Source organism: Lissotriton helveticus, chromosome 7, assembly GCF_964261635.1.
Source record: "Lissotriton helveticus chromosome 7, aLisHel1.1, whole genome shotgun sequence".
NCBI lineage: Eukaryota > Metazoa > Chordata > Amphibia > Caudata > Salamandridae > Lissotriton > Lissotriton helveticus.
Window position 1 is genome coordinate 1,961,672,039 of NC_136068.1, and position 26,411 is coordinate 1,961,698,449.

The 26,411-nt window shown below is 49.1% G+C and overlaps 1 protein-coding gene across 2 annotated transcripts in view; it reads left to right on the forward strand.

Moving 5' to 3' along the window:
- The window catches only part of LOC144767911 (histamine N-methyltransferase A-like), a 254,126-nt gene that overhangs the window by 40,726 nt on the left and 186,989 nt on the right, over positions 1-26,411 (forward strand). The gene's annotated exons all lie outside the window — the stretch shown is intronic.

The window sequence follows — 26,411 nt, forward strand, 5'->3', positions numbered from 1 at the left end:
TGATGCATTGCCTGTAGATTGTCTATTAGGTAATGACCTGGAGAGCTCCCCATGGAAAGAAGTTGAGCACAGGACTCACTTGGAGATGTTGGGTTTGCCTGCATGGATCTGTGTGTCCACCCGTGCAATGATAGCCAGAGAGGGCGGTCTAGCAGAACTGGAGCCTGGATCAATGGCCCAGGAACCTGCCAAGAGAGGAAGGGGTAGAGGGCGTTGGAAACCAGCCCCCACTGTTCCCACGGTCCAGGAGGAAGCAGACCCTGAGGGGGATGCCCTGGAACCTACGGGGGAGCAGGTGGCCGAACTAGGGGAATTGCCTGAGCTGTCCCAGTGGCAGCAAGAGGGTGGTCCCTCCAGGGAGGAATTCTGCCAGGCTCAGAAGGAGTGCCCTTCTCTCATTGGTGTGCGGCAGCAGGCTGCAGACCAGGCAGCAGGCCTGGGGTCCAAGGAGCATTTGATCTACTGGGAGGATGACTTACTGTATAGTGAGCCTAAGTTCGCGGAGCCCGGTGCAGCCCGTGTGCTGGTAGTACCGGAGCGCTTCAGGAACTTCCTACTGGGTCTGGCTCATGACGTGCCTCTCGCAGGACATCTGGGGCAAGACAAGACCTATCACAGGCTTGTCACCCATTTCTACTGGCCCCAAATGAAGACGCACGTCCCTGCCTTTTGTAAATCCTACATACCATTTATGCCTCCTTTCCTAATCACCTGACCGAAATCAATGAACAGTATGTACCAACCGTTGCACATACCAGCTGCCACGGTTTCGGCCCTTTTTCAGAAGAGGAAGTAGAAAAGGTCATGCTTGAGGTCAAGTCGGGCTCTCCCCTTGACCCTTGTCCACATCACATTTTCTCCCAGTTAACTCCTGTAATATGTCCAGTAGTTACTAGAGTACTCAATCTCTCCCTTAGTTCTGCTGAATTTCCAGATTCATGGAAACAGGCCCTAGTCACCCCTTTAGTAAAGAAGGCTGGAGCAGACGTAAACAATCCAGCCAATTACAGACCAATATCCCAGCTACCTTATTTATCAAAGGTTCTGGAGAAGTTAGTCAACAGAAGTCTCTCCACATTTCTGGAAGCAAATGGTCTGCTGGACGATTCACAGACAGGGTTCCGGACAAACAATAGCACCGAAACTACACTCTTAGCGGTGACAGACAGTATCAGAACCATGGTGGATCAGGGTAGAACAGTCGCACTGATACTCCTTGATCTATCAGCGGCTTTTGATACCGTGCCCCACAATCAACTATTGAACATCCTGGCTGAGAAAGGAATACTGGGCAAAGCATTAGGATGGCTACAATCGTTCCTAGCGGATCGAACCCAATCAGTACGTTTGGGTGACTACACATCCCCTCCACGACTCATAAAATACGGAGTTCCCCAGGGGGCGTCATTGAGCCCAACTTTGTTCAATGTATTCGTCTCCTCGCTGGCAACCATTGGCAAAAAGTGGGGTGTCGAAATGTGCTCCTATGCTGATGACACTCAGCTGATGGTCACCATCGATGGAAATGATGACTCCAAAACTAGATTGACGAACTGTTTGACTGAATTGGCAACTTGGATGCAGGACCACTGTCTTAGATTAAACGCCGACAAATCCGAAATCCTACTGTTCGGCAGAGGTACACAGGCCTGGGACAACAGCTGGTGGCCAAGTGACTTGGGTTTGCCTCCCAATCCCACTGCTAAAGCAAAAAACTTAGGAATAATACTGGATAGGGACTTATCCATGAAATCCCATGTTTCTATAACTTGTGGAAGGAGCTTTGGACTTTTGAAGTTGCTTAGACGTGTCTTCCCCTGGGTGCCAACGGATTGCAGGAAAACCTTAGTCCAGTCACTACTGATAAGTAGGCTGGACTACGGTAACTCTCTGTTTGTAGGAATGGCGGATTACCTCTTTTCTAAATTACAGTTGGTTCAGAATGCCGCTGCTAAAGCCATCTGCAATAAAAGAAAATATGATTCAGCTAAAAGTTGCATGCGTGAGCTTCATTGGCTCCCAATGCGGCAACGAGCCATTTTTAAGCTGTTGTGTATTTCTCATAAAGTACTCCACGGCTCAGGCCCCACCATCCTACACGACAGGGTCAGATTTCATAAACCTTCTAGACACCTACGATCTATGACGTTAGGAAGAGCAGTCATCACCCGAGTTCGTACTGTCAGGATGGGAGAGCGGGCCTTCTCTCACATTGCGGCAACAAAGTGGAACGAGCTACCCCCTAAAATTAGAACAAATGACTGTTTTGTCTCATTTAAGAAACAACTGAAAACATTCCTCTTTCCCAGGCCAGATCAATAATCTTCAATCAGAGCTGATGTCAAATCACTTGCAACTTTCTTCAGCGCCGTGATGTCCTTGTAGGATGAATGTTAGCGCTTTATAAATAAATAAAATACAAATACAAATACAGACTTGTCAGGCCAGTGGCAAGAGCGGAGGGAAGCGCGTGACACCCCTCCAACCCTTTCCTGTGGTGAGCACCCCTTTTGAGCGGGTGGGCATTGACATCGTGGGGCCTCTGGATCCCAAGACGGCCCTAGGCAACAGGTTTATCCTGGTCTTGGTGGAGCATGCCACTCGGTACCCGGAAGCCATCCCGCTCAGGACAGTCACAGCCCCGGTGGTGGGCCGAGCCCTGATGGGAATCTTTTCCCGTGTGGGATTTCCCAGGGAGGTTGTCTCAGACAGAGGGACAAACTTCATTTCTAGGTATATGAAGTCCCTGTGGAGTGAGTGTGGGGTGACATACAAATTCACTACTCCTTACCACCCTCAAGGAAATGGGTTGGTTGAGCGATTCAACCGCACATTGAAGGGCATGATTATGTGCCTGGAAGAGCCCATGAGGCGGGAATGGGATGTCTTGTTGCCATGCCTGTTGTTTGCCTACAGGGAGGTGCCTCAGAAATCCTTAGGGTTCAGTCCCTTTGAGTTGCTGTATGGCCACCCTGTCAGAGGGCCTCTGACTCTGGTGAAGGAGGGGTGGGAGAAATCCCGTGGGAAAACCCCTCAGGATGTGTTCAGCTATGTGCTGGCCATTCGCAACCAGACCAAGCGCTTCAGGAAGCTCGCTCAAGAGAACCTGGAGGCTAGCCAGGAGGAAATGAAGAGGTGGTATGACCAGAATACTTCTCTGGTTGAGTTCCACCCTGGTCAGAAAGTGTGGGTGATGGCGCCAGTGGAGCCTTGTGCGCTCCGTGACAAGTGGTCTGGGCCATATGAGGTGGTGGAGCGCAAGAGCGAGGTTACCTATTTGGTTAACATGAAGACTCCCAGGCAGCCCCTGAGAGTGCTACATGTGAACCGCCTCAAGCCCCACTTTGAGAGGACTGAAGTGACTATGCTCATGGCTACAGATGCTGGAGGGGAGGAGGATAGTGATCCTCTCCCTGACCTCCTGGCAGTCAAGGAGCAAGATGGGTCAGTGGATGGTGTGGGCCTCTCCCCCACCCTGACTCCAGAGCAGCAGGAGGACTGTCGCCAAGTCTTGGGTCAGTTCGCCCCCCTGTTATCCCTGACCCCAGGTGTCACCAAGTGGTGCGTCCACGACGTGGACACTGGAGACAGTCTGCCTGTGAAACAGAAGTTTTACAGAGTGGCTGACAAGGTCAGAGCTAGCATCAAGGAAGAAGTTTCCAAGATGTTGGCGCTAGGGGTTATTGAGCCCTCCAGCAGCCCCTGGGCTAGCCCTGTGGTCTTAGTGCCTAAGAAAGCTGCTACCCCCGATGGCACCCCAGAACTTCGGTTCTGCGTGGACTACCGCGGGCTCAATGCGGTCACCAAGACTGACGCGCACCCCATCCCCAGAGCTGATGAGCTGGTGGATCGGTTGGGAGCTGCCCAGTACCTGAGCACTTTTGATTTGACTTCAGGGTACTGGCAGATTGCCTTAACTGACGTGGCCAAGGAGGGGTCAGCATTTGCAACGCCAGAGGGGCACTTCCAGTTCCGTGTCATGCCCTTTGGGTTGAAAAATGCCCCCGCCACATGTCAGAGATTGGTCAACTAGGTCCTGGCGGGGCTGGAGCAATTCAGCGCAGCCTACCTGGATGACATTGCTGTGTTCAGTTCCACTTGGGAGGAACACCTGCAACACCTCACTGTAGTGTTGAAGGCTCTGCAGAAGGCGGGCCTCACTATCAAGGCCAGTGAATGCCAGATAGGGCAGGGATCTGTGGTGTACTTGGGACACCAGGTGGGGAGCGGCCAGGTGGCGCCCCTACAGGCAAAGATTGATACCATTCTGGCTTGGGAGCCCCCCAAGACCCAGACTGAGGTGAGAGCCTTTCTAGGTCTCACCGGGTATTACAGACGGTTTGTCAAAGGTTATGGCACCATTGTGGCCCCTTTGACAGAGCTGACATCTAGAAATCAGCCCAGGAAAGTGAATTGGACTGAGGCCTGTCAAACTGCTTTTGACACCCTCAAAGCTGCCATGTGCACAGCACCAGTGCTTAAGGCACCTGACTTTTCCAGTGAGTTCATTGTGCAAACTGACGCTTCAGAGCAAGGCGTGGGAGCAGTACTCTCCCAGATTAATGATGAGGGCGGAGACCAACCAGTGGCTTTCATTAGCCGGAGGCTAATCCCCCGGGAACAGAAATGGAGTGCCATTGAAAGGGAAGCTTTCGCTGTGGTCTGGGCTCTGAAGAAGCTGAGGCCCTACCTGTTTGGGACTCACTTCCATGTTCAGACTAACCACAGGCCCCTCAGATGGCTAATGCAGATGAGGGGTGAGAATCCAAAGTTGCTGAGGTGGTCCATTTCCCTACAGGGGATGGACTTTACGGTGGAGCACCGCCCTGGTACAGAACACGCCAATGCTGACGGTCTGTCCAGATTCTTCCGCCTTAGTGATGAGGACTCCCAAGAGGTTGGGTAGTTCTCCCCACTTTCAGCTGGAGCGGACACGTGTTAGACCTGACACCTTTGGCGTGGTTCTTCCCCCATCTTTTTGCCTCTGACTCATGTGTTTTTGATGCTGTGCAGGATTTCGTTTTTGCTGGCTTAGATGCTTTGGACACTCTGCCACTGCTGATCAGTGCCAGAGTGTAAGTGCTCCCTCTGTAAATTGCCATATTGATTGAATATACCTGATTGGCGTATTTGTATCACCATGGAGTCCCTAGTAAAGTGCACTGTGTGTGCCAGGGTTGGTGATGACAGATGCTACTAGTGGGCCTGCAGCGCAGATTGCGCCACCCACATGAGTAGCCCTAAAAAGGACTCAGGCCTGCCAGCGCAGGGCCTGTGTGCAGTCAGTGGACTGCCCTGTCCCCCTGGCCAGTGTCTCCACTGGCTGGGCCTAACCCTTCCCTGTCTGTGCACATCAGTCACCGCTATGGAAGGCTCGAGGTACCCCCCTGGGCAGGGTGCAGTGTATGGATAAGGTAGAGCATGTACTAGTGCAGGTCACATGCTCTGGTAGTGGGCAGCAGCCATTTTATGTGCTCACTGCTGTAAGGCTATCTTGCTCCATAGAGTAACATGGAGGAGGCTGGCCCCATGGGATACCAGCCTATCTTCCCATAGGAACAAGAGGGGACATGAGAAAGATATCCCTGAACTCAGAATTTAATGACACATATTTTAGTGAAGGGTGTTTTTAAATCCTATGTTGGAGAATAGCCCTTTTACAAAGTGGCTGTTCTCTTGTCTAAACCTTTCTGTGTGCCTGGGTTTGTGGAATGCCTGCCTGGTCTGGATGTGACAGGGGGGGCTGCAGAGCCCCCGGAGGAGAGGGTCAGAGCCAGCCCGGGGATGAAAGGGCACATCTGCTGCCAGGGAGGTGGGAGGAAGAAACGCCTGATAGTGCTGGGCTGTGCCTGCCTGCCCCCCCATGCTAGCTCCCTCCTGCCGGCCAACTGACACCTCTGACCCTGAAGCTGACAGGAAGAAGAAAACCAGAAACACCTCAGTGCTCCGCAACCCCCAGAACTGGTTTAGACCGGGCCCAGGGCCCCCTTGCACAAAGACTTCAAAGGACTTCAAAGACATTGAGGGGTATAAGGAAAGGACCCCTGACTACAGAAGTTTAGATTCTGAAATTCTGCAATCAAGGAGGAACCTCCGCTGGAAGAAGGACATCTGGAGAACTAAAGGAAGACTGCCTTGCTGTGTGCTCTAAGGGCTGACCTGGTCTGCTGTCTACTGGAAGCTGAGGAGGAGAAAGGGACTTTGCTGTGTGCTGTGACCCTGCCTGCTTGAAACTGCCAGGACTTTGCTGTGTGCTGTGTCTACAACTTGAATCTCCAAGGGCCTGAGAAGAGCTGGCCTCCTGTTGGGAACCCAGGGTTAGAGGTTCCTAAAGCTTTGCCCAAAAGCAGCTGCAAGATCGTGCTGTGGTGACCGGGGACGTGTGGTACTCGACTGGGGAGCGTGAGAAGGGGATCGGTGTGCTCATCGGCAGATTCCCAGCGAGGGTCGGAGGCTTGTGGTGCCTCCCCTTGTGAAATCCGCTCCCAAGGGGTTGTGAGGCCGAGAGGGGGGTCTATTCGTGACCCGCGCCCTCCAAAACCCTTTGCTGCCAAATTCTCCGTCGCGGCCCGGGGCCAGGAACACCCTGCGAAGCTGCCGTTCGTGACCAGGAGCTGCAGGGCCGAAGATCGAAGCCGCCGCGCTCCCATTGGACGAAGGAGCCAAGCCCCCTCACTAACGCCACGACGGGATTGGCCCGTGCGGCGCCGCGTCATCGCCGTAGCTGAGTTGTGATTGGCGGCCTGAAGCGTGTCACCTCACGTCTGCCCCGGGAGCCGCTCTGCCGTTGGCTGACTCCCGGGCGGGTGTGGAGGCTCGCCCTCAGAGCCGCGACCTGATTGGCCCATCGCAGGAGCTGCTGCGGAGACCTCGAAATTGCCGTGTGATACCCGGCGGGACCGGGAAAGACAGACCCGACCTCGCCGAGGGATTGTGGGAAGTGCCCCAGCCCCCGGCCTGCCGTCTCTGCCCCCGCCGCTCCCGAAGGACTGAGAGCGGGCGGAGAGCTTGCGGAGACCGGCCGGGCCTGAGCGCGAGTGAGCGCTGACAGGCGAGGTGCGCTTGAGGCCCTGAGGCAGTGCCGGTGGAGGAGAAAGAAGTCCCAGCATTCCGGTGAGGCGCATTGGGAGCGCTAGGGCTCCTGGCTTTGTTGGCTGGTGGTAGGATACTTTACCTACCGGCACTGCATAGTTTGCTCGTGTTCAGAGCTACATGAAGATAAAGAGATCGGATTACTTTGTGATATCGATTTAGAAGTGACTTGAGACTGTTTTGTTTTTAAGAACTTCCTACTTACAAGTACCATCATAAAGATTAAGTGCAACCATTAAGATTAAGCGCAACATATTCTTGACAAAGTGATTATCGTGCAAATGCTTGATTTACTTGCTGAAACTAGATAAAGATATATATTTTTATAAAAATATACTTACCTGTGTGGTCTCAGTTTGTGGTGGATTGGGGATTATTGTTGTGTTAAGTGCAAATGTTATCCACATTGCCTCTGTTTAGCCTAGACTGCTCGTGCCATGCTACCTAGAGGGTGAGCAGGGGTTATCTCAGAGGGTTATTCCTTCACCCTGACTAGAAGCAAGGGTCCCTACTTGGTCTAAGGTACTTACCTCTGCCAACTAGAGACCCCCGGTTCTAACAGTAAGTAATTGTGTGTGTCTGTGTATATATATATATTTTGTAATAGCCCCAGGTAACCCCAAAATTACCCTTTGTACCAGTGCCAATAACCATACCCCCTTAAAAATCTGAAACTAACCTTATCACCCTAATATCCATACCCCCTAAACCCTAAAATTACCCTTGGCACCACAAAGCCCAAATCCACCCTGAACCCTAACACTAACCTTGCTACCCCAAACACTAAAACTAAAAATTACCCTTGGTACCACAAAACCCAAATCCACCCTGAACCCTAAAATTACCCTAGGCACCCCGAAACCCAAACCCACCCTGAATTCTAAAATTAACTTTGGCACCCAAAAACATATACCAATCCTGAACCCTAAAATTAATCTTGGCAACCCAAACATATACCCCTACACCCCAAAACCCAAACACACCCTAAACCCTATACTTACCTTATACTTACCTGTAAAACACATATGCTTTTACCATTCATGCCTTTACAACAAAATTCATTGTATAGGCATGCTTGGTAAAGGTATATGCATTGTAATGCCATGCATTGTATTAGCATTGCGAAGTAATGGTACTTGCGTTGTATTGGCATGCGTTGTGTTGGTATGCGTTGTGTTGGCATGCGTTGTAATGGCTGTTTCCCCTCTCAGGTGGCCGGTGATGTGGCTGCGGCGTTTGATGTTCAGGATGAGTTTGACGGAGGTGTTCTTGATGTTCTGCAGTTTCTTTTGGAGTTTCTGGGTGGTGCTGGCTAGAGAGCTGACGAACTCATGGGTGACAGTTTTCCTGTACTCACTGAGGACACACTGGATGATCTTATGAAGTAGATGGAGGGTGTGGAAACAGGAGGATGAAACAGCGTTGATTTGGTGGTTTATTGAGAGAGAGGAGTCCAGGAAGATGCCAAGGTTTTGCACGTGGTCAGTGGGTGTGTGAGGGGGTTCCAAGTGCTGCAGGCCCCCTCTGCCTGGGCCACCAAGAGTCATCCCAGGCAGAGGGGGTGGCAGCACTTGAGGGTGGATCCCTGGTTGAGGACTTAGGTCTTGTTTGAGTTAAGCTTGAGGCAGCTGTCCTTCATCCTGATGGCGACTGTGTTCATCCCATGGTGGAAGTTGCTCTTGGCAGCCGTGGGTTCTTCTGTGAGGGAGAGAATCAGCTGGGTGTTATCAGTGTAGGAGACAATGTTGAGTCTGTGGTTCCTGACGATGGCTGCAAGTGAGACCATGTAGATATTGAAGAGCTTGGGGCTCAGGGAGGAGCCTTGAGGCCCTTTGCAGCTGATCTCTGTGGGTTTTGAGTTGAATGGTTAGCAACAGCTTGCTGATAGGGTGATAAAAACATCACTGCATTAGTGGCAAAAAGTGTCGCTAAAGTGGCGATATGGCCCTTGCTAATATGCCCCTTTGTTTTAGGTTTGCTCCTAACATGTAGTAATTTTATCATTATAATAGTAATGCAAGGACCCCATAACTTGAATACACCCTTTAAATTCTAGGCAGATGACTGAATTGACATGCTCAAGCTTTTCAATCATCCCTGGTGTTCTGCATGCAATGGCACCTAGCCTCAAAGCTTACACCATATTTTAATTATTAACAGGATCCCAGGAGGAATTCTGCAAATATGTTTAAGGCTATACCGCTTGGGGGACAGATGTACGTGCTTCTGCAGTTGCATTCCTGTCAGAACGAGGATGGATGTGGATGAATAATTGCTGTTACTTGTGGGTGCATGACAATTCATATTAGTGTTTATGTAGTATTTTGGTTATATCATTTTTGTGTCTTCAGCCAAGAGAAAATTTAAAAACAGGCTAGGTTTTCTATTTCCAGTCTGATATATTGCTGGACACAATGAACACAGTTGACAGTTTACTCAAAATCAAAGAAAGCTTTATTCGATTGTGAACAAACAATCATAAAAGAATAATAACATGAATTCACATATAAAAATTCATATAAGATACATATATGCAATTAGTTAAAATTCATTGAAAAAGTTAAAAGAATATTAAACACAACAGGCTTTCCTTGGATTAAACAACAATTTAAGAAAGAATCGTAACTTTCCTTAAGCACAGAACTTTTTTAAAGAAAATTACCATCCTATAGACACTATGCACATTATCTAATTGTTGTAATGCAAAAAAGGCACAACTGGAGATCTTGAGACCGGTCCTTCACTTTAGGGAATGTGACTAATCTATGAAAAAAAAACAATCGAAAGCAAACTAGTAGTCCCCCTGGATGCCCTGATGCTGGCGAATGAACATATACCTATCCTCATGTTTGCGGACGATACTTTAATCATTTCCAAGACCCCCCAGCGGCCTGCAGAAAGCCTTAAGCAGGTTTGAGGATTTTTGTTTCATGCGGGGCCTTACCATTAATACGGAAAAAACAAAGTTCATGTCGTTTAATGAACACAGGTCATTCCGGGGTAAGGTATATATGAATAACGTCCCCCTTGAAAAAGTTGATGCTTTTACCTACCTAGGAGTGGCGTTACAGGCAAACATGGGGTGGTCAAAACAAATCGATATTGCCACTTTGAAACATAAGCAGCAGGCTGGGATCCTTGCAACTAAACTTAGATCCTCATTGTCTAAACCGATTAGCCCATTGATGTAAATCTATGGTATGAAGGTCCTAAGCTCAGCGCTCTACGGAGCAGAGCTCTGGGGGTTTGCAAATCGATCGACCCTGTCAGTAGCTGAAAATTATTTTCTCCGGAAGGCTACTAGTGTCCCGAAAAGCACACCAATGTACCCACTGTTGCTAGATCTGGGTAGAAAAACAGTAACTGATCTGGTGAAACTCCGACCTCTCTTATACTGGTGAAGACTGTGGTGTACGGCTGATTTGCTCACTACGCCAAGGGCCTTAAAGATGTAATGGTCGCCGATCAGTTTCATAAGATTAGATGGCTGAGAGAGATCAGGGCGTTGCTGGAAAGTCTAGGTTTGAGTGAATTGTGGGCCGATCCCCTTAAGGCATCATTTCCTTCTGAGAAGATCTTGAAGGAGATGTATTGGGAAAAGATCATGGTTACAGTATGCACGAATGGCTCAACAAGGCACTTGACTGACCGATTCCATGAATTTAAAATTAGGCCTGCAATTGAAAAACCATTTGACAGAAAGCTGTATTTTCAATTGAGGGTCGGTACACTACCTGTCAGGACATTCACTAGTAAATGGACAGGGGTGGTTGAGAAGGTGTGCCCAAAATGTCATGAAGAGCAGGAAACAACTAGTCATCTGTTGTTTTTTTGCCATTTGTAAAAGCAACCCCGTACTATGTGGGTAATACCTATCTGTAAATTACTGGGCTTCAGTAGACATGGAGAGGCGCTTAGAGTACTAACAACGGATTCATCGGCACTAATAGCAATTGCAGTAGCCACATTTTTGGGTTGGGCCTGGTCTATCCGGGCAAAGGCACTTTGTGAGGGCTGTTTATGGATCTAATTTTTTAATGTCATTTTTGTGTCCCATTTTTTACAATGAACTGGGGTTAGGAAATAGTTGAGGAATATTGCTGATTTATGAATTTATCTTATCACATTTAACAAGAGCCTTTATATGAGGTTTAATATTTTCTTAAATTGTTCTTAAAATTTGTAATTTTTATTGTTTTAAATTGTGTGTATTTGTATGTTGTGCTTTTATGACAAATCTGTTGAATAAAGCTATTTTGACTTGACTTGAACTAGTAGTATTCACTCGTCACAAGGGTGAGGTAGGGTTGAATGTTAAAAGTAATTAAACTCATTTGATTGTGTAGGACAGTGGGTTTTTTAATTTCAGAAGACAGTCTGGCAGTATCTAACAGTGACATGCCCTTTGCTTTTAGTTCCTTCCTAGATATTTTCTGATTAGTAAAGTACTCTAAATGATCCAGATCTAGTAGGAAGTTGCACGCATAGCTTAATTAAATCTGAAATAAAGGAGAGGACCAACTCCGCATGACAGATACTTGCTGAAATGCCACTCGGGACAGACAAGATACATTTCAGGAAAGCATATTCTACTCGTTGGATGGGAAGCAAATCAACTGCCCCCATACCCCAGTCCCGTAAACTGCAGCTGTGACACATTTTGCTTTATATATTTTGATGAGCTCCTCAGGTGGTCTTTTACCTAATTTTCTCGCAAGAGCTCTAAGGGCAGATGCAATGCGCAATAATGTCAATTTTTTCGCAGACACTGCCTGAGACCAAGAATCGTTTTGGGCAAAAAGAATTCCCAGATATGAAAATGCCTTGGTGACCTCGATATCTTTAGTTCTCTTAATGCCAGTACCTCAACGCATAATAAAAGTCTTAGCAGAGTTAACTCTTAAGCCTAACTCATTCATAAAATTAGTAAAACTATTCAAAACCCTCTGAAGTCCCACTTGTGTGTCTGACATCAGCACTGCATCCTCTGCATATATAAGGGCTGGGATAGGATGCCCCGCTACATGAGGGAAGTCATGGTTATCTTTTAAAAAGTATTTAATATCAACAAGAGAGGTAGGGCATAGACACTCCTGTACCCCGGTTCAATGTATAGTAAACAACAAAGGAGTGACTGTGATACAAAGAAATAAATGTGGTAGTTAAAAGATTAGTGAGAAATAAACTCCGCTGCGCGCCGCATGTGTGATCAATGCTCACACGCGTGCAGTGCACACAGCGGGGTAGTCTTTGAGTCCCTGATTAAGCCCAGAAGATTATCCTCAAATCGAGGAAGGTCTAGGGGCTTACTGGTTACCCAATCATGGGTGGAGGGAAAGAACCCTACTTCTTTGAAGGACCCTCACTCACCACTAGTTGGTGACATGCTTCATCATTGGGTCCCCGCTGGGGTGACCGAATGTCTCCCCAGCGTGCTACGACGCCTGGTTACAGCGGAGCAGGATGTGGTGAGTGCAACAGTGCACAAATTAAGAGGTGACTAACTGTGATTGTGCAAATGTGTCAAAAAATTAAAAAATGCGAGGGTTGTGCCTTTAGAATTTTTTTAATAATGGCCAGCCCGCATTGATTAAAAACAGAGTGAGCGGACTCCCCAGGTTCTTAGTTAAGGAACCGGAATCCTAGATCAAAGGCATAAATTGGTCGACATGTTTCAGCTGTTTTTGGCGTATCGCTCAGCTTTCTTCAGGACCTATACAAAAAAGTCCTCCGGTGGTATGTGCGCGCTAAGGCGCACCCTTCCGAGAGGCTCTAAATGTGAAAGATGTATTAAAAGACCTGTGGGAGAAACGGGACAGACAAGACCACAACACATAAACATGAAGAAGGAGAGTTACTTTCTTCGTTATGACGTTTTGATCAACAATAGGTTTCACATCTAGGTAGGTCTAGGCATCATGCATATTTTGTGTGCCACCAATGCAGGGGTGCTACCTTAGATTCCTTCATTTAGGTGCTTCTAAATTAGCCCCAAGGACCGTCCCTGTAATTAGGTCCGTGTCCAATCACTGCTCGGTATTCATTAAGAACAAGCAATGTGCCATTCGCTTTCTATTCGAAAAGTGGATGAGTTAGTAAACCACAGTGTTTAGGAGAGTTTTTGCAAGTGTATTCTAAGATATTTATGGGGAATTAAGAGCCCACATTAAGAGAAGAAAATCCCTCTCACAGCGTGACAAACAAGTAAACGGGATTTTCAAACAACTGTGAGTGAAATGGAAGTTGTTGCAGAGACTCACTTCAAGAGGGACATGATTACGCCCCTACGGAAAAGACTGCGTGGGATGTCTTCACGCTGCGTTTCTCTGTGAGACAAAATAACGAGAAAGGTCAGAGACCGTTTAAGAAAAAATGCCACGCTACGAGTTCTCGTCTTGGCGGCAGGGTGGAGTTCAACTTACTTTAACGCACGCGGCTCCCCTCCGTGTACCTACACGATCAGCGGCTGTCTCCCAGAAGTGCGGGGAGAAAACAGCCGGACCGTTTATATCCTCAATGCCACTAATTGGTTAGATCGGTCCTCGTGGATCTATGACATCGGAGACTACGCCCCGCGTCAAAGGTGATTAGCAGCAATTGTGTAGAGGCTAGCGGGATTGGTTAGATGATCCCACGTGGGAGGTGGGTGAATCCGTGCTCGTAGCACTGGGTTTAGGGGTTTGAGTCCCCGTTCCGATCGCAACCCGGGTCCGGTTTTTTAATTGCATAAACACAACGAAAACCAATGGAATGTTACATGGTGGGTCTGAAAAAATTATATATTGGGTATACAATTTTCAAGTCACACTAGAGGTAGTTGGTTGTGATCCCTCGTTGTAATTTAGCAAAACCATGCAGTGAAAGGCTAGGACGGCACCTGATCGTGGAGTAAACGCACTGACGGCACGAAACACTGATCTAGGTGGTGCTGGAAGGTAATAATGAAAGAAAGGGATCGAGTATTTAGCCTAATCCCCTGTTAGCATGCTCTGCGAGTGCGCCCCCCCGCAATAGTGTGCCAAGGTATTGATAGCCATTTATAAAAGCAAGGTTAATTATCGTCATTAGCGGGAAGTTAAAAAGGTCCTCACCAAGAGTCAGTAAGGTATCCATAGACCCGAATGTGGTCTGTCCCACCTATTGTGCACTGGGTCCCTGACTATGGGCATGAGAGCTCTTGCTGGTATCCAGAAATTATAATCTCACGATTAGACCCGTCAGCGTAATACACTGCCCCACGGTATCTCATCATTGAGGCCTTTAGAATTCGTACCCAGGCGGTACACCCAACGCTGCTCCTTCTCGAATAGCAAGGACTCTGAGCTGCCCTCCAGATGTTCCAAAAGTGTCCATTCGAGGTCATTGGGTGTATGGTTGGTTTGCAAGAATGTGTGGTGAGTTTAGTCGTTGATTTCCTGCAGCGGATGTTGCTGCGGTGTTCACATATTCTGGTTTTGACACGTCAGGATGTCATCCCAACATACTGTAACTTGCATCTGCATGTGATCAAATATACCACGTTTGTTGTGTTACAGTTAGTGTGGCTGCGTTGGACCCAGCGTGTGCCATCCGTTAAGTTCAGAAATTTGGTGTGTGATGTCAAATGGCAGATGCTGCAGTTGCCGCAGGGGTGATGACCCGTTACTGGTGGTAGCCCCCAAGCGTTAAGAACGCTCGGTGGTTGGTTATGATTCTTGTTGTCTCTTGGTCGTGTATGGACCAAGGAATCTGTCAAACTGGTGGCCCTTTTATAGGAAGAAAAGTGGTTTTTGCCATTGCGCCTTACTGCTGGTGATAATTCTCCAGTTCCGAGATATGCATCTACTCACTGCGTTAGAAAGTGGGTTGAAAGTCGTGACACAAGTTAGGGGGATCTCATTCCTTTCCGGAGGGGGATTGTCTTCCAACAAAACCTCCCTTTGTTGGTTCCGTGCTCTCTTTTGGCTGGTATTCAAGATCCTTGATGGGTATCCCCTTTTCTCCAATTTGTTGGTCAACACACTCGCTTGTTGTTTATATATAGACAGAGTGCTACAGTTACGCCGTATTCTTAGGTACTGTCCATACGGGACGTTCTCCCGTAGGGCCCGGGGGTGGTAACTGGTGAAATACAACAAGTTGTTTTTTGCTGTTGGCTTTGAAAAGGTTTTTGTTTCCAGTCGGTTGCCTTCCCTCATGATGGTAACATCCAGGAACGTGAGTTCATCCTGGGAGTGTTCATGAGTGAACCTCAGGTGGTCATTACACGTATTGATACAGGCATAGAACTCGAGTAGGGTCGGTTCATCTCCTTGCCAGATCATAAATACGTCGTCTATGTATCGACGCCATACGGCGATGTTACTGCCGTATGGGTTCGCGGGATTCAGGATGTACTTTGACTCGAAGTCATAAACGTAAAGGCCCGCTACTGATGGGGCAAAGGTGCCTGCATCGAAGTTCCTGTTGCTTGTAGATACAGTTGTCCTTCATATTCAAAAAAATTACGTTTATGGGCAAGGGTGGCACAGTCAACTACAAAATCCCTGGTGGTGTTGAAATCCCATACCGCTTGGTCCAGCGCTTCCTTGACCACTTTGATGGTCTCATCCTGCGGAATGCAGGTATATAAGCTCTCGATATCCATCGAGACAAGGAAACAGGGGGCATTTGGTAAAGAGATAGTGTTGAGCAGAAAAAGAAAACTCTTGGTGTCCTTAAGATAGGTGGTTGTGGATTGCACAATCGGTTTTAAGAAGAAATCACAATACTGTGAGAGAGGCTCCAGGAGGGATCCTAGACCCGAGACAATTGGCCGTCCGGGGGGGGGGGGTAACACATTCTTGTGTGTTTTTGGTAACACATAAAAGTACGGAACCCGGCCCTCTGATTGCGTCAAGAAATCAGCCTCTTTCTTCGAGATCCAACCATCCCTCTCTGCTGTTGACACCAGGTCACAGATTTCATGTGCGGACAAGGGGGGTGGGATTGTGATTCTCAACAAAAACGATTACGACACAGAGTGTCGCAGACTTTTGAACAATGCTGATAATTACATTCCACTAGAGGCGGATCCAACCAATGACTTAAAAAATGAAATCTGTGACCTGGTGTCAACAGCAGAGAGGGATGGTTGGATCTCGAAGAAAGAGGCTGATTTCTTGATGCAATCAGAGGGCCGGGTTCCGTACTTTTATGTGTTACCAAAAACACACAAGAATGTGTCCCCCCCCCCCGGACGGCCAATTGTCTCGGGTCTAGGATCCCTCCTGGAGCCTCTCTCACAGTATTGTGATTTCTTCTTAAAACCGATTGTGCAATCCACAACCACCTATCTTAAGGACACAAAGAGTTTTCTTTTTCTGCTCAACACTATCTCTTTACCAAATGCCCCCTGTTTCCTTGTCTCGATGGATATCGAGAGCTTATATACCTGCATTCCGCAGGATGAGACCATCAAAGTGGTCAAGGAAGCGCTGGACCAAGCGGTATGGGATTTCAACACCACCAGGGATTTTGTAGTTGACTGTGCCACCCTTGCCCTTAAACGAAATTTTTTTGAATACGAAGGACAACTGTATCTACAAGCAACAGGAACTTCGATGGGCAGCACCTTTGCCCCATCAGTAGCAGGCCTTTACGTTTATGACTTCGAGTCAAAGTACATCCTGAATCCCGCGAACCCATACGGCAGTAACATCGCCGTATGGCGTTGATACATAGACGACGTATTTATGATCTGGCAAGGAGATGAACCGACCCTACTCGAGTTCTATGCCTGGATCAATACATGTAATGACCACCTGAGGTTCACTCATGAACACTTCCAGGATGAACTCACGTTCCTGGATGTTACCATCATGAGGGAAGGCAACCGACTGGAAACAAAAACCTTTTCAAAGCCAACAGCAAAAAACAACTTGTTGTATTTCACCAGTTACCACCCCCGGGCCCTACGGGAGAACCTCCCGTATGGACAGTACCTAAGAATACGGCGTAACTGTAGCACTCTGTCTATATATAAACAACAAGCGAGTGTGTTGACCAACAAATTGGAGAAAAGGGGATACCCATCAAGGATCTTGAATACCAGCCAAAAGAGAGCATGGAACCAACAAAGGGAGGTTTTGTTGGAAGACAATCCCCCTCCGGAAAGGAATGAGATCCCCCTAACTTGTGTCACGACTTTCAACCCACTTTCTAACGCAGTGAGTAGATGCATATCTCGGAACTGGAGAATTATCACCAGCAGTAAGGCGCAATGGCAAAAACCACTTTTTTCCTATAAAAGGGCCACCAGTTTGAAAGATTCCTTGGTCCATACACGACCAAGAGACAACAAGAATCATAACCAACCACCGAGCGTTCTTAACGCTTGGGGGCTACCACCAGTAACGGGTCATCACCCCTGCGGCAACTGCAGCATCTGCCATTTGACATCACACACCAAATTTCTGAACTTAACGGATGGCACACGCTGGGTCCAACGCAGCCACACTAACTGTAACACAACAAATGTGGTATATTTGATCACATGCAGATGCAAGTTACAGTATGTTGGGATGACATCCAGACGTGTCAAAACCAGAATATGTGAACACAGCAGCAACATCCGCTGCAGGAAATCAACAACTAAACTCACCACACATTTCTTGCAAACCAACCATACACCCAATGACCTCGAATGGACAATTTTGGAACATCTGGAGGGCAGCTCAGAGTCCTTGCTATTCGAGAAGGAGCAGCGTTGGGTGTACTGCCTGGGTACGAATTCTAAAGGCCTCAATGATGAGATACCGTGGGGCAGTGTATTACGCTGACGGGTCTAATCGTGAGAATATAATTTCTGGATACCAGCAAGAGCTCTCATGCCCATAGTCAGGGACCCAGTGCACAATAGGTGGGACAGACCACATTCGGGTCTATGGATACCTTACTGACTCTTGGTGAGGACCTTTTTAACTTCCCCCTAATGACGATAATTAACCTTGCTTTTATAAATGGCTATCAATACCTTGGCACACTATTGCGGGGGGGCGCACTCGCAAAGCATGCTAACAGGGGATTAGGCTAAATACTCGATCCCTTTCTTTCATTATTACCTTCCAGCACCACCTAGATCAGTGTTTCGTGCCGTCAGTGCATTTACTCCACGATCAGGTGCCGTCCTAGCCTTTCACTGCATGGTTTTGCTAAATTACAACGAGGGATCACAACCAACTACCTCTAGTGTTAACTGAAAATTGTATAAACAATATATAATTTTTTCAGACCCACCATGTAACACTCCCTTGGTTTTCGTTGTGTTTATGCAATTAAAAAACCGGACCCGGGTTGCGATCGGAACGGGACTCGAACCCCTAAACCCAGTGCTACGAGCACGGATTCACCCACCTCCCACGTGGGATCATCTAACCAATCCCGCTAGCCTCTACACCATTGCTGCTAATCACCTTTGATGCGGGGCGTAGTCTCCGACGTCATAGATCCACGAGGACCGATCTAACCAATTAGGGGCATTGAGGATATAAATGGTCCGGCTGTTTTCTCCCCGCACTTCTGGGAGACAGCCGCTGATCGTGTAGGTACACGGAGGGGAGCCGCGTGCGTTAAAGTAAGTTGAACTCCACCCTGCCGCCAAGACGAGCACTCGCAGCGTGGCATTTTTTCTTAAACGGTCTCTGACCTTTCTCGTTATTTTGTCTCACAGAGAAACGCCGCGTGAAGACATCCCGCGCTGTCTTTTCCGTAGGGGCGTAATCATGTCCCTCTTGAAGTGAGTCTCTGCAACAACTTCCATTTCACTCACAGTTGTTTGAAAATCCCGTTTACTTGTTTGTCACGCTGTGAGAGGGATTTTCTTCTCTTAATGTGGGCTCTTGGTTCCCCATAAATATCTTAGAATACACTTGCAAAAACTCTCCTAAACACTGTGGTTTACTAACTCCTCCGCTTTGCGAATAGAAAGCGAATGGCACATTGCTTGTTCTTAATGAATACCGAGCAGTGATTGGACACGGACCTAATTACAGGGACGGTCCTTGGGGCTAATTTAGAAGCACCTAAATGAAGGAATCTAAGGTAGCACCCCTGCATTGGTGGCACACAAAATATGCATGATGCCTAGACCTACCTAGATGTGAAACCTATTGTTGATCAAAACGTCATAACGAAGAAAGTAACTCTCCTTCTTCATGTTTATGTGTTGTGGTCTTGTCTGTCCCGTTTCTCCCACAGGTCTTTTAATATATCCCTACCAAGTGTGTAGTGTGGTGTTGTCACTGTATATATTTTTCACATTTAGAGCCTCTCGGGAGGGTGCGCCTTAGCGCGCGCATACCTCCGGAGGACTTTTTTGTATAGGTCCTGAAGAAAGCTGAGCGATACGCCAAAAACAGCTGAAACATGTCGACCAATTTATGCCTTTGATCTAGGATTCCGGTTCCTTAACTAAGAACCTGGGGAGTCCGCTCACTCTGTTTTTAATCAATGCGGGCTGGCCATTATTAAAAAAAATTCTAAAGACACAACCCTCGCATTTTTTAATTTTTTGACACATTTGCACAATCACAGTTAGTCACCTCTTAATTTGGGCACTGTTGCACTCACCACATCCTGCTCCGCTGTAACCAGGCGTCGTAGCACGCTGGGGAGATATTCGGTCACCCCAGCGGGGACCCAATGATGAAGCATGTCACCAACTAGTGGTGAGTGAGGGTCCTTCAAAGAAGTAGGGTTCTTTCCCTCCACCCATGATTGGGTAACCAGTAAGCCCCTAGACCTTCCTCGATTTGAGGATAATCTTCTGGGCTTAATCAGGGACTCAAAGACTACCCCGCTGTGTGCACTGCACGCGTGTGAGCATTGATCACGCATGCGGCGCACAGCGGAGTTTATTTCTCACTAATCTTTTAACTACCACATTTATTTCTTTGTATCACAGTCACTCCTTTGTTGTTTACTATATCTTTTAAAAATGCCTCCCCCAAAACATTTGTATACAGGTCGACGAGAAACAGAGTCAGAACACAACCTTGCCTGACTCTACTTCTAATCGGTAAGGGAGCGGAGCGTTCGCCCTGCAGACGACAACAGACATGTGCATTGGCATCATTAGAAAAACCTCTAAGAAAATAAATATTCTGAAGGTCAACCCCCATCACCTCTAAAATTGACCAAGGTTTAGTGTGAATCACGCAATCAAATGTGGCTGTAAGGTCAACAAAGGCTAAAAATAGGTTCCCTGCCTTAGCCCTACTGTATTTGCCCACTAAAAGAGACATATTCAAACCCTGCTATACGGTCCCTACTCCGACTCGAAAGCCGTATGGTAGGTCTGACAGAATAGAGTTCTCCTCTGCCCAATCCTGAAGACATTCCAATATTATTCTACCCATGACTTCAGTTATGGCATCAAGTGATGAAATAGGCCTGTAGCATGCAGGGTCATGTCTGTCTCCCTTTTTAAAAATAGGGACAATAGTTGATTCCACCCAAGATGGTGGAAAGGGTGCAATGCAGCTAGCGTTTAGGACCTGTGTCAGGAGGGGTCCCCATAGAGTAACACCTGCCTCAAACAGATCCACTGGTACCCCATCTGGTCCAGGAACCTTGCCGCCCTTACTTAGAGACAGAGCCCATTCAACCTCATCCAGGGTGAACGATAAAGTGCTACCTGCGTGGGGCAAATTCAAATTCCAGACTTCCTGGGGAGAATTGTCCATCATCACTGGGTTTCCCTTCCCATGATATACTTTTGTAAAATGCTCAGTCCATTGCTTCTTGGTTATTGCTATTTCGATTGTTGGTCCGCCCTCCCTGGACAGGAAAGGGGCCCTAATAAATTTCCAAAAAGCTACACTATTGTTAAATACTGAGGCAGAATTAAATGCTTCCCACACCTCCTTCTTTAAAGTGGCTTACTGATCCCTCATTGCTTGTTTGTAAGCACCTCTAGCCATCTTTATGTCAGTTGTATTCCTTGGCATTATGTGTGACTCCTTTTTCTGGTGAGAATAAGCGTGAGTGCACCTAGAGTCAGACCCGCCGGTATGAGGGACCTAACAGCCTGGGAAATGGCCTCAAAGGAAGCCAAAATATCTTCCGGAGTGGCTGTCTCTCTCGGGCTGTCCACCAATATCCAATGCAAGGACTGCCCATGAGTGCTCCCCATAACGAGGTTTCCTTGTGCATAATTATGCTGTTTAGAGATTAAAATCGCGGTGGACAGTAGTAGGAATGCCAAACAAAGTGGAAAATGATCACTAAGAGAGTTGTCTGCTACATGAAAGGAATGGAGGGTATATGCATGACTATTGGAGACTATAACATAATCAATATTAGAAAATAGGCCCCTGCCATTGAACGTCCTAGGCATGGAAACAGCAACTGGACACATTTCATTCACAAAGCTCAGGTCAAGGGAGAAGACAAGCTCATTCAGCTCTTCCCCCAGGACAGAATGTAAAAAATCAATCAATCAATCAATCAATGACACTTATAGAGCGCGCTACATACCCGTAGGGTCTCAAGGCGCTTGGGGGAGGGGGGGGTGCCGCTACTGCTCGAACAGCCAGGTCTTCAGCTTCTTCCTGAAGGAGAGGTGGTCTTGGGTCAGGCGCAGGTCGGTCGGGAGGGAGTTCCAGGTCTTGGCGGCCAGGTAGGAGAAGGACCTTCCTCCTGTAGTTGCTCTTCGGATGCAGGGGACGGCGGCGAGGGCGTGGTTGGCTGATCGGAGGTGGCGTTTGGGAGCGTAGAAGTTGATCCGGCTGTTGAGGTAGCTCGGGCCTTGGTCGTGTAGGGCTTTGTGTGCGTGGGTGAGGAGGCGGAAGGTGATTCTTTTGTTGACGGGGAGCCAGTGAAGGTCTCTCAGATGTTCGGAGATGTGGCTGTGTCGTGGGATGTCGAGGACGAGTCTGGCTGAGGCGTTCTGGATCCGCTGGAGTCTCTTCTGGAGCTTGGCGGTGGTACCGGCGTAGAGGGCGTTGCCGTAGTCCAGTCGGCTAGTGACGAGGGCCTGGGTGACGGTCTTCCTGGTTTCGGTGGGGATCCACCAGAAGATCTTCCGTAGCATGCGTAGGATGTTGAAGCACGCCGAGGAGACGTTGTTGACTTGCCTGGTCATGGAGAGGGAGGAGTCCAGGATGAAGCCCAGGTTGCGTGCATGGTCTGTCGGTTTGGGTGCGGTGCCCAGGGCGGGAGGCCACCAGGAGTCGTCCCAGGCGGAGGGTGAGGAGCCCAGGATGAGTACCTCCGTCTTGTCCGAGTTCAGTTTCAGGCGGCTGGTCGTCATCCACTCGGCTACCTCTTTCATCCCTTCGTGTAGGCTGGCTCTGCGGTGGCGGGGTCGTTGGTCAGGGAGAGGATCAGCTGGGTGTCGTCGGCGTAGGAGATTATGCTGAGGTTGTGTTGGCGTGCGATGGCCGCGAGGGGGCTCATGTAGACGTTGAAGAGGGTGGGGCTCAGAGAGGATCCTTGAGGGACGCCGCAGATGACTTCGGAGGCCTCTGACTTGTACGGTGGTAGGCGGACTCTCTGTGTTCTTCCGTCGAGGAAGGAGATGATCCATTCCAGCGCCTTGTCCCGGATTCCGACGTTGCTGAGGCGCTGTACTAGGGTGCGGTGGCAGACAGTGTCGAATGCCGCGGAGAGGTCTAGGAGGATGAGGGCCGCTGTTTCTCCGTTGTCCATCAGGGCTCGGATGTCATCGGTGGCGGCGATGAGGGCGGTCTCGGTGCTGTGATTGGCTCGGAAGCCGGACTGTGAGGGGTCGAGGGATCCATTCGTCTCGAGGAAGGCGGCCATCTGCTTGTTGACGGTCTTCTCAATGACTTTGGCTGGAAACGGGAGGAGCGAGATGGGGCGGTAGTTCTTGAGTTTGGTGGGGTCCGCTGTTGGTTTCTTGAGTAGAGCGCTGAGTTCGGCGTGCTTCCAGCTCTCAGGGAAGGTGGCGGTGTCGAAGGATGTGTTGATGATGTCTCGCAGGTGGGGTGCGATGACAGCGTCGGCCTTGTTGAAGACGTGGTGAGGGCAGGGGTCGGTCGGTGATCCGGAGTGGATGGAGTTCATCGTGCGGATGGTGTCTTCGGTGCTGATCGGGGTCCAGGCGTGGAGGGTGGTGGTGGGGGGTGGTTGTTTGGTCCTGGTGTGCGTTGGTTGTTTGTTGAAGCTGTTGTGTATGTCCGCGATCTTGTTGTGGAAGTAAGAAGCGAGGGAGTCGCAGAGGTCTTGCGATGGGGTGATGTCGTTGTTTCCTGCGCTGGGGTTGGAAAGCTCTTTCACGATGTTGAAGAGTTCCTTGCTGTTGTGTGCGTTGTTGTCCAGCCGGTCCTTGAATGCAGTTTTCTTGGCGGCGCGGATCAGCTGGTGGTGCTTCCGAGTGGCCAGTTTGAGGGTGGTCCTGTTGTCCGGTGTAGGTTCCCTTCTCCAGACTTTCTCGAGGGCTCGGCAGTTCTTCTTGGAGCTCTTGAGTTCGTCGGTGAACCACGGGGCTTTCTTGCTGCCGGGTCTGCTGGGCGGGGTCCTCAGCGGGGCGAGCTCGTCCGCGCAGATGCTGATCCACTTCGTGAGGTTCTCGGCGGCCTGGCTGGGGTTCGCTGAGCTGGCAGGAGGGTGCTGGCTCAGGGAGGTGTCGAGCTGGTCTGCTGTGATCTTGTTCCAGCTTCTGCGGGCGGCCTGTTGCTGGTGGTGGTGGGTCGTGGTTCTCTTGAAGGCGAAGTGGACGCAGCTGTGGTCCGTCCAGTGGAGTTCTGTGGCGTGGCTGAAGGCGACGTCTTTGCTGGATGAGAAGACGGCGTCGAGTGTGTGTCCGGCGAGGTGGGTGGGGGTGGACACCAGCTGCTTGAGTCCGAGATTGGCGAGGTTGTCGAGCAGGGTGCTGGTGTTGAGGTCGTTGTTGTTCTCCAGATGGAAGTTGAGGTCCCCCAGGAGGATGTAGTCAGCGGAGGGGAGGGCATGCGGGCTGACGAAGTCGGCAATGTCCTCGCTGAATTGTGTGCGTGGTCCCGGAGGTCGGTAGATCAGGGTGCCTCTGAGGGTGGTGTTTGGGTTGGTGTGGATCTGGAAATGCAGGTGTTCGGCGCTGGTCAGGGTGTTGTCGGTGCTGGTCGTGAGACAGATGGTGTTCCTGTGGATGATGGCGATGCCTCCTCCCATCTGGTTGGCGTTGCGGTCCCTCCGGACGATCTTGTAGCCCTCTGGGATGGCGATGGCGATGTCGGGGGCTGAAGAGGCGTTCATCCAGGTCTCCGTGAGGAAGGCAACATCAGGGGCTGTGGCGTCTAGGAGGTTCCAGAGTTCGATGGCGTGCCTGTGGACGGAGCGGGTGTTGAGCAGGATGCACTTGAGGTGGGTGCTGCTGGTGTTCGACTTGGCGGGAGCTGGTGTGAGGCAGGTCCGGGTGCAGGAGAACTTGCAGGCGTGGCAGCTGAACGGTCCGTGGGAGCGTCGTGGGGTGGCTTGGTGGCATTCTGGCTGTCGGCCGGTGTTGAGTGCGATGAGGGTGGCGGCTGAGTACGTCAGGCGGGTCGGTCGGGGTCTTCGTGGGCCAGGGGTCCTGGCCCTGGGCGCGGTCCAGGCGCAGACGGGCTTACCTTTGGCGCGCCTTCGGCGCACAATCGGTGCGCCCGCTGCGCGTCAACGCTGCGCGTCAACGCTGCGCGTTCGCACGGTCGCCATATAAGGCGAAGTGCGCGGGTGGGTGGAGCAGCTGGGAGGCGGGAGCGGGGAGGGAACAGAATGAAAAAAGGGGCGGGGTAAGCGGTGGTGGCGGGAGCGGGGAGCGGGGAGGGAAGACGGAGGGCGGCGAGATAGGCGGGAAACCAGGGAGGAGAACGCTAGCACGGGCAACAGATATCTCAACAATACAGGCACAAATGAGGTCAGAGCGCTAACACGGGCACAAACGTAAGGAAAAAATTACAGGCACAAATGATGGTCAAAACTAAGAAAAACAAACAGCAGCGGAGAAAAAAAATACAGGCACAAGTGAAGGACAAAACAAAGAAAAACAACCAGCAGCGGAGGAAAAAAATACAGGCACAAGTGATGGACAAAACAAAGAAAAACAAACAGCAGCGGAGTCAGCCGGCAGCCGGCAGCGAGGCAGCGAGGCAGAGGGCAAGGCAATGGGGCACACACGCAGCAGCTGGTGGCCGTGCGGCGCGGGGGTGTCCCACAAGTGCCACACGCTTGTGCCATCTTCATTGAGCACATCGCATACTTTGTCCCCAGCATTCATACATAAAGTATAGTTAAAATCTCCGACCAATATCAACATTAAATCTTTACTCCTACCAACATTATTCAGGATTTTTATCATATTTTGAGTAACAGGTCTCACTTTGTCAGAGGGAATATTCTTATAAAAATTAATGACAACAATGGAGTGCGTGGGATCTAAATCCAATTTATCTAGTTGGTAGTAGTTATCCTGTGCAAGTAAGGTTATCTTTCTAGAATTAACAGTGCATGATATGTAAAGGCAGAGACCACCCTTAGCCCTGCCACTCGGACTACCAGCCTCTGGGGTTTAGTAAGTCCTGAAACCATTTAAATGAATCGCCTCCTTGAACCAGGTTTCCTAAAGGCACAGAATCTCAAACTGACAAATAAATTCACTCCATAGATGGTTATTTAACTTAGAGGAAATACCAGCAACGTTTCAAGAGAGAACTGTGGCATTCTGACCAATGGTGTGTTATGGAATCATGGGTCAGAGTTCCACACATACCTCATATTCTATCTTGGGTCAGTTGGCCCAGGCTCGTTTACCTAAATGGTTTATTGTATTTATGTTCAATACATACATAATTAATCTAACTCGTTTCACCTTTACTTGGAAATGTAACACTGGCGATGATCGGTACAATCCACTGAAGAGCCTGGAGCGCTGCCTGAAAAGAATCTTTTGTGGCAGATCAGGAATTTAACAGGTTATCTCGACATTAAGAAAATAATAACATAAGTGAAGAAGGCAGATTTCCTGTGTTTCGAGAAACCATTTCACTGTCATCTTCTTGTTTGTGGTAGGATGTTGTAAGATTTATTGACATTATCTATCCTGATTCTGATCGTAAGTAATTGAAGTTAATCTGAAGTCATATTTCTACTAAGGGTGGGCGTAGTTCGTGAAGTAGCGCTATGAGAAGCTACGCGAACTTCATGTAGCACTACGCGAGCTGCGTAGTAGCACGTTCGCACTGTGCAAGATGCATTTTCAATGATTGCACAGTGCGAACAAGCATCCGGCACTGTGCAATCATTGAAAACGGCATCTTGCACAGTGCGAGCTGTAGTTTTCTGCCGCTCGAGTAGATTTTTACTCGAGCGGCAGCTTTCTC